This window comes from Mercenaria mercenaria, chromosome 4 (genome assembly GCF_021730395.1).
Source record: "Mercenaria mercenaria strain notata chromosome 4, MADL_Memer_1, whole genome shotgun sequence".
Taxonomy (NCBI): Eukaryota; Metazoa; Mollusca; class Bivalvia; order Venerida; family Veneridae; genus Mercenaria; species Mercenaria mercenaria.
This window is the reverse complement of record NC_069364.1, coordinates 57,886,327-57,894,857: the sequence shown is the minus strand read 5'-3', so window position 1 is coordinate 57,894,857 and position 8,531 is coordinate 57,886,327.

The following is an 8,531-nucleotide window of genomic DNA, read 5'->3' as shown; positions in this document are numbered from 1 at the left end:
AGGATATAGTGACCCCAAGGTACTTTGCATCAGGAACTGTTTCCAAGACTTGGCCATGGAGTGTGTACTTTGATGTGTTTATTCCAATTTAGATCTGAGGATATAGTGACCCCAAGGTACTTTGCATCAGGAACTGTTTCCAAGACTTGGCCATGGAGTGTGTACTTTGATTTAAAAGGGTTTTTTGACCCTGTTATGTTCATAACTGTGCATTTTGAGGGGTTGAACTCCATGTCCCACTTACTTTCCCATATCTGTAACCTATCTAAGTCTTGCTGGAGGATGTTTTCTTGGGCAGAACTATTTACAGTTAAGTAGACAGCAGTGCCATCGACGAATAACCGAACCTGTGAAATTAGATTTTCAGGCAGGTCATTAATGTAGAGTAAGAATAGAAGGGGGCCTAGGACGGAGCCCTGTGGGACTCCGGACGTTACTGGAACTTCTTCTGATGTTTCACCATTCACAAGGACAGACTGGCACCTGCCAATCAAAAAAGACTTGACCCATTGCAACGTGGTGCCCTGAAGGCCATGTTGATGAATTTTATACAGAAGTTTCAGATGGTTAACCTTGTCAAATGCTTTAGAGAAGTCCAGAAGGATCAGGTCCGTCTGGTGGCCTTGAATAAAGTTTCGGGATAGATCTTCTACAAGTTCGAGTAACTGCGTTTCGCATGACCTTTTCTTTCTGAACCCATGCTGTAGGTCATACAGGACATCGTTAACCTGGAAGTGCTTGGTAATATTAGAGGCTATGATGTGTTCCAGTAACTTACAAAGGATGCAAGTTAGGGATATAGGCCGGTAATTTGCAGGATTGCTTTTGTCACCCTTCTTAAATAAAGGAGTGACATTGGCCTTGGTCCAGTGAGCTGGGATAGTGCCCGTGTCAAGGGACCTTTGAAAGAGCTTAGTGACTAGCGGTGAGATTTGTTCACTAAGATTTTTAAGAAGGATCGGCTTTAGACCATCGGGACCACATGCTTTATCTATTTTTAGGGACGAAAGGAGTTTCTGAACACCATTTAAGCCTATAGTGACCTTTATACTACATCATTTCTGTATTGCTAGACAGATCGGTGGAACAGACTAATATCTAGTCTCAATTAGACCGATTTCACAGACTGACATTTACCGTGTGTCTAGCACAACACTTTTGATGTAGGAACGAAGATCCCAGCATCTTATTACCTGAAACTGTGTCAAAGGAGATAATAATGAACAAACTCAAGTCATATAAAACTTCGAGTCCAACTTATTTTGACTAATAAAACTTCAAACACACAAATAAAAATTGAAATTGTAAAACGGTCTCAGAAAAATGGCTCTGGTGTGCAATTTAATTCGAAATATTGCAGAGGTATATATTATCAAGTTAACGGAGCTATATATGCCTTTAACTATAAAATTTAAAAAAACCGCAAACGCACAGTATATTAGTTAAAGATCTTTTTTTTACCATAAGCTTGAATATTTGAGTTTGATCTTCGTTTCCACGAAGATTTCTTCTGCACAATTATTTCGTTAGGATAATGGTACTACAATGTCAGTCATACGTTTAGAACTATGTTATGGTTAGACCATGTCATAGTATGCGAACCAACATCCCAAACCAAGATCAAAGCTCTGGAACAAATTCAACCACGTCACTGAGAACAGCGCATCCCGTCTTCAATGATTGTCTCAGTCAATCCTCAGGATGTGTCAAAAAGTTGATAGCTGGGAGTCGCTGAACGTCTCTGGAAGAACGAAAAATGCGGAGCAGGTTGTCGATGGCCTTCTGTATCAGTCTTCTTTTTCTTATCTTCCAGTATAAGGAAAAGCTCCTGGCGGCATGTTGGTGCCCTGTGCTTAAAAGCTGTACTGCCCAATAAAACAACTTTTATTTACAATATAACTATACAACTCGCTCTTTGTCCAACAGTTGGTCTCGAGCGTGCGGCAGTTTGATGACTATATAGTCGACTGTAAGTTCCAGTCCCTGGTGGTACGTGGGAAGAGTGACTGTTAGACTATGTTGACGGAGGCAGGAATCCGATACCTTTTTCCTGGCCCCTCTAGTTCTGGTGTCCCAATAGACAAGAGGGTTCTTTAGCACTTGGAAAATCGCACTTCCGATTTTAAATTTCACCGAACTTCTTTACTTGTTATGCAGCGACAGTGTTGAACGGAGTCACAGCCGAGATACTGAACCATATCGGCCTAGTCGACATCCCAATCGACAGATTCCTCAAGGCTAGTAACAGCCAAACAACAGGCGCAATCAAGTTCTCACAAGAAAGAACACCACAGCCGACCAACTGCAGCTCTTTTAATTATTCCCAAGCACCGCTAGAGGCTGACGCATCTTGTATCAGAATTGTATCGGTGGCCTCCCTTATATGAATTCAGACCACTTCACCGTGGGTGACCTGTCCCAAGTCATTTCGAACAAAGTGTACATGTACAGTGTACATGTACATAGCTTTAACATCTTTCAAAACTGTAAAAAGCCATTAAGCCACTATCACATCACAATCCATTTTTGGACGAGAGGAACCTCTTTATTTCATACCAGAAAAAATGAAATGAGGGGAATATAAAAAAAAACCCACACACTTTTTAACGGATGACTGGAAATAGAACATTACATATAGTATAAAGTTCCTGCTCTTCTGTGACAATTATGTTAATTTAGACTTGTGCGTTTCACATGCATGAACACTTAGAAGATGTAAAATATAAAACAAAATCGATAACTTTTCATCAAATTTTCACCGGAAACCACGATCATCAGACAGAAAATTTTGTAACAAAGGTATTGAGTGCTCACATGTTTCATTCGAAAGTAAAATGTTTTTGCAGTTTTTTTTTTCTTTCTAATTTTACTGCTGCCAGGGGAACCCCATGTACAAGGAAAGTAATTCCAAATTACTCTTAATAAGAACTGGAAGAAATACCATAGGCGTAGCCAGGATTTTCTGGAAGTGGGTGCGAATACGAGCCGTGAAAGAGTGTAAGTGCGGAATATTTCTCGGACGTGGCTGGCCATCTGTGAAGTGACCACTCCTTAAATTATTAGTGAATTTCTTTTTTTTGCGTTAATTAGAAAACGTTAGCGAACGTTTTCAGTTGCAGATATCGATTCACTTGCCCCACAAAGCTGTTGGATCAAAATTCCGGTAGGGATGTTGAATTCTTGTATGTGAGGTGTTTATGGAAGCTTATAAATTGTGCAACATAAATTTGTGTTCGTTTTACTGAAACAATAAAACAAATCCTCTGAGAAAAACTGAAACGAACAACTTTTCAAACTTGTTTTTGAGCTTAAGTTTCTCAGGACAAAGACTGGCAAATAATCATAGTTAGTATGACATGTGTATATGTCTCATGGGTATAGTGATGATAGCCGCTCGTCATTCTGCAATGACATTTTTACCGAAGTCACAGTGGGATAGTCTTATAAAACAGCTTGCTGAGCGCCCACACGGTACATACATATGCATTTAAAACAGGTAGTATGCATGTTATTCTGAGCAAAAAAGATCATTTTGTATCCGGCTGCACTGCTTTATTGCAGATTCACATCTACCATGCAAAATGCCTTTATATGATTCAAACTGCTTGGGACAACCATCGGCAATACACTTCCTGTAACATACCGGGCGATGGCGTGTCATCGCCATGGCACAGAAGTATACCAGATCTTTTGGGCATGAGTTGTACGTTGGCATATTCAAAAGACAGGTCCAGGATTTGGGTTTAGGGGGCGGCGTCTCTAGAGAGGTCGGGGGTATACATCCTCGGAAAAATGTTGGCAAGTATACCTCAACTGGTGCAATCTGAGCATTTGGGCATGAATATTTGAGACAATGTCATCTTTTAAATTTGTACTTTTTTCAAAAGAAAACGCATTTTGACCAAGTGGATAGTTTTTTGGTCTGGCTATGTCACCAACAACTTCAGTAGTTATAAATACTATTGATATAATGTTTTGCGAGCGAAACGATTAGGAAACTTTGCATGCAGACTATTTGCATATGCGACAACTCACAAAGTAAGTGAATGCAAATGGGCGAGCGAAGCGTTCCGGAAAAAAACACAGAAAGCATATAGAAATGACTTAAATAGTATGTTAATGCAATGAAGTTTTCAAACTTTCCCGAGAAACGGGGGTGTGTTCGCCCGTCACACCCCCGCTGAATACGCCCATGAATACGAAAAAAATGTGGAGTTGTTATACATAAACTGTGATTGCATTTAATACTGGTTTCTATTGTATTATCACGTGATCAATTTTAAACTTTCCTTTACAAAGCGTTGAAAACGCATAAATTAATTCAATGATTACTGCCAATTTTATGCAAAAATAAGTACAATATAATGAATCTAAAAATTATCCAAATAAGAGAAAAACAAGCTCACAAAATATATGTAATGCAAAAATATTTGAAATTAAAGATTTTTGGACGGACCGTAAAAAGGTTCACTACAAAATGGTTTCACTTCCTTTGCCATCAAGACGACTATTGACCGAATTTCATATATTTTGTGCTACGGGTTGTTTATTTACATATTGCTATTTAAAAAAAAGGTGCGGCGGTATACACATGTATGCCCTTTATTATTATTTCTGGCAGATATCGTTTGTCAATAAACCAAATTATGGATTTTTAAAGTGCCTACAGGTCAGTATCGTATTACCTTTTTATACTGAAATCACAGCGGCTATAGCTTTTTTGAGATCAGGTGGTTCCAACGTTGTTTTATTGGAGAATTTTGCGCAGAACGAGTGAAAGAAATCTGTAGGTATGAATTTAGGCAATTTGTACTCGTTGCACTGAATCAAATGAAAACATGGTACATCAGGATAAATCATAAAGAACGTAACTGTACAGCTAGTACACTGGTATGAAAAGGGTAATTATGGTGTAAAGCTAAGTAATGGTAAGACTTTTTTTATGTGGAATAGGGCTCTGCAAGTAAGAAACCGAACGGTATCAGGTTGACTGCATTGCGTAGCAACATATACCCGATAAGTTTTCGGACGATGTTTCAGGAAAAAAAGAAACAGAATAATACTTTGAAAATATTCATGCTTTGCTTTAAGAAGTGGCCATTTGGAAATGAAGTGTTTAAACAATTACTTTATCCCACAAAGCACGGTATATAATGCGATATTACCACAACTGACAAAAATCTCCATCCCTTGACGGACTGTACAGACGTTTTTTGAGAAAACGGCACAAACCTCAGCTAAATGAACACAATGTGCTACGAAACGGAATAATTTGCACTCCATCGTTTTAATTTGATTCAGTATAATAAAGAATCGATTTTTTTTAAATCACACTTACAGACCGGAAATGATGTGTCATTTCGTCCACTTGTTCTGTGTAAAATTCACCACTGCACTCGAACAACGTTGGAGCCACCTATTCTGATAAAGCTATGGCCATTGTGGAAATGACTGCATGACGAAATTTTTGTAAATATGTTGACATAAAATCTATTTATCAGAGAATAAATAACTTGACAGTGTTATTCACAGGGATCACATTTTAATGTAAACAATGCAACACGAAACTAAAAAGCTAATTTGAAGAAAAAAATGTACGCCTTAAAATGCGGATGTAGTTAAATAACATCGGTAAACTTTGAACAATGTTTTGAAAGCATGTATAGAGAATTCTCTAGAATGTCGGCTTCAGGTAGAAGATCGGTTTCTAAATCCGCGAAAGCGAAACTTGATTCTGCACAATTTGGATCGGACTCGGGTTCTGTTCTGTATGAAAGAAATGCTAAACAGATTGGAGACGCAGTAAATGAGTACTGTAGGAACACTTTGCAAATCTTAAGCATACAGAGGAAATGGTGAGATCTTTAGAAAAACTTGGGGGAAATATCGGAAGTTTAACCGACGAAAAGAAAGTGCTTGATTCAGCTAAGGGCATATACGATACAATAGCAGAGACTCAGAAAATGTTGGACAAAACTAAAATAGAGACGTCGCAACTTCGAATTACTGTTGATGATCTGACCGGTACATTAAGATCCGGAAGAAGTCCTGGAAACACTGTACTGAATGAAAAAGAATACGCTGTGTCATTTGTTAGTGACTTAAACATATCACATGATAACGATGGATATCTAGCATACCATATCTATAGCACACAGTCTTTGGAAGACGGGAGAGTTGTCCTGGTTGATTACTGGAACAAAACCATTAAAGTCGTAGATAACTCGCAAAAAGTGTCCAACGCTCTGAAATGCAAAGGATGCCCGTGGGGATTGTGTAAAACAAAGCAGAACGAGTTCGCAGTGACCCTTACCGACACTAAACGCATTCAGATAATTACTCTTGTTGATAACGATACCCTAGAAATATCAAAGGAAATACTTGTTAACGAGCCTTGTCGCGGGATCTTTTGCCATGAAGACAACTTTTATGTCGCTTGCGCTGGATTTGGAAATGAAGGTTCTGGCCATCTTCGAATTATAACGATGGATGGGAAACAAAAGGTAATCAATGACGATAAATATGGAAAACAGATATTCTCTCGACCAAGACAAGTCTTTGTAAACAGTCTCAAAGATGAGGTTTTTGTAACCGACGCAGACGATGTGAAAGTTTTTGATCTACAAGGAAACGAAATTCGAAGAATTAAAGACAACAATCTTAAATCTCCTTTCGGAATTACAGGCGACGGCAAAGGAGGCGTGTTAGTAAGTGGGTTCATGTCAAACAACGTTTTCAGGGTAGATCACAGGAACAAGCGCGTGATGGAGGTGATTGGAGATGGTCAGATTAGCAGTCCTGTTTCACTGTTTTTGCATCCTAAAACGGATATGCTATTTGTTGGTATGGAAAGAAAGAAGAATATCAAACTTTTCAGTGTTTCAAAGTAAACCCATGAGTGAAACAGACAAGTGATGATCTTGAAGATTGACACTACTATTTTAAATGCTGGCAAAAGGCATCTGAATATAGTGTAGCTGTTATAATCTCAAATAAGTACAGCATCCACGGATTAATCTAATGTTCTGCACTTCCTTTTTTATATCTTAAAGGCCTAGATTCACTACTATATAAGTGTCCCCCCCCCCCAAATCCAATATACAACTCCCATCTTATCTGCTGCTTATCAGCGATTATGTAATGGCAGCTGATTAGAGGGCAATTAGCACAGCAGGGACCCTAACTAGACCATGAAGATGTGTGCAGTGGAGTTGAAAGAAGTTAATTTTGTTTATTGGAGTCATACTGTGATGGTCATTAGCCCCCAACTGTGCTGGTGAAGACAAAAATCCCTTGGCCCACTGCCAAAATCTAGGCCTTTAATGTTGACATTAATGAGACTGAGAATTGAAACACTAAACAAAGTGTATAAGAACTTGGAATGTCAGTTTCGAGTAATAACGTGACAGTGGCGACATTTTGCATTATCAGACTGCATGTATCTCGGTTTGCGGTGTGAAATGTTATAAAATAATTCCACGTTGTAAATACATTAGTTTTTTTTACATTCTGTCGAGGGAGAAATACTAAACGGACAATTGGTTTTAATTGAAATTGCCAATTATTTTATAATTCATTGCAAAGTCCACTAACCATAAGCCACAGGAAATAAAAGAACTGTTTTTAGAAGAACTGCTCTTAAATTTCTTACTAAAATCATGAAGACAAAACAATTGAGTTTCGTATACCAGTTATACCAACCATAGCATTTTTTCATCTTAAAGTAGGTTTAAGTTGAACATCGTTTTCTAGGTGGATCAATGGCAAACGCAAGACAGTAAAGGACGAAATTGGAAAATCTTGAATCAATATTTTTGCATCATAAAGCTAATTAAGATATATATATATATTTCTTTTTCTTTTTTGCTGTAATTCAAATCAAGAATGTCAATCTTTACAGTGTCTAAAAATATGGACTTTTTAAAAAATAGCGTAATTTACTGCATTGGTAAACAAGCTGACAAGATAAATCAGTTATGTCAAGTTGAATTATTAATCTGTGTATTTCTGTATATTGTACCCTGTTTAATTGCCAAATATTTAAAACAGGAGTTACTGAAAAAGATGAAAAGTTAAACATGAGCCCATTCTAAATCGGGATTAATTTTTGATTTGGGTGGGTTGAGGTTAGCTAAGAAAGTAATAACGTTAAAATAAGAATTACATGTATATCAAAGTGAAAAATGAAAAGAAGTCATGTTTTTTTGTTTGTTTTTTTTTTTTTGTAAGGTTTAACGTCGCACCGACATAATTTAGGTCATATGGCGACTTTCTAGCTTTGATGGTGGAAGAACAACCCAGGTGCCTCTCTGTGCATTATTTCATCACGGGTGGGCACACGAGTAGAACCACTGACCTTCCGTAAGCCAGCTGGATAGCTTCCTCACATGAATTCAGGAGTTCGGTATTCTACGTCTGGTTGCTCGTACGAACATTAGCAGCCGGAGAACGCCGAAGAAGCATCGGGAGACTACGTAATCTCACGTAAATTGCCGATTGATCAGGTCGGCGTGACGTCACATCCGGAGCAA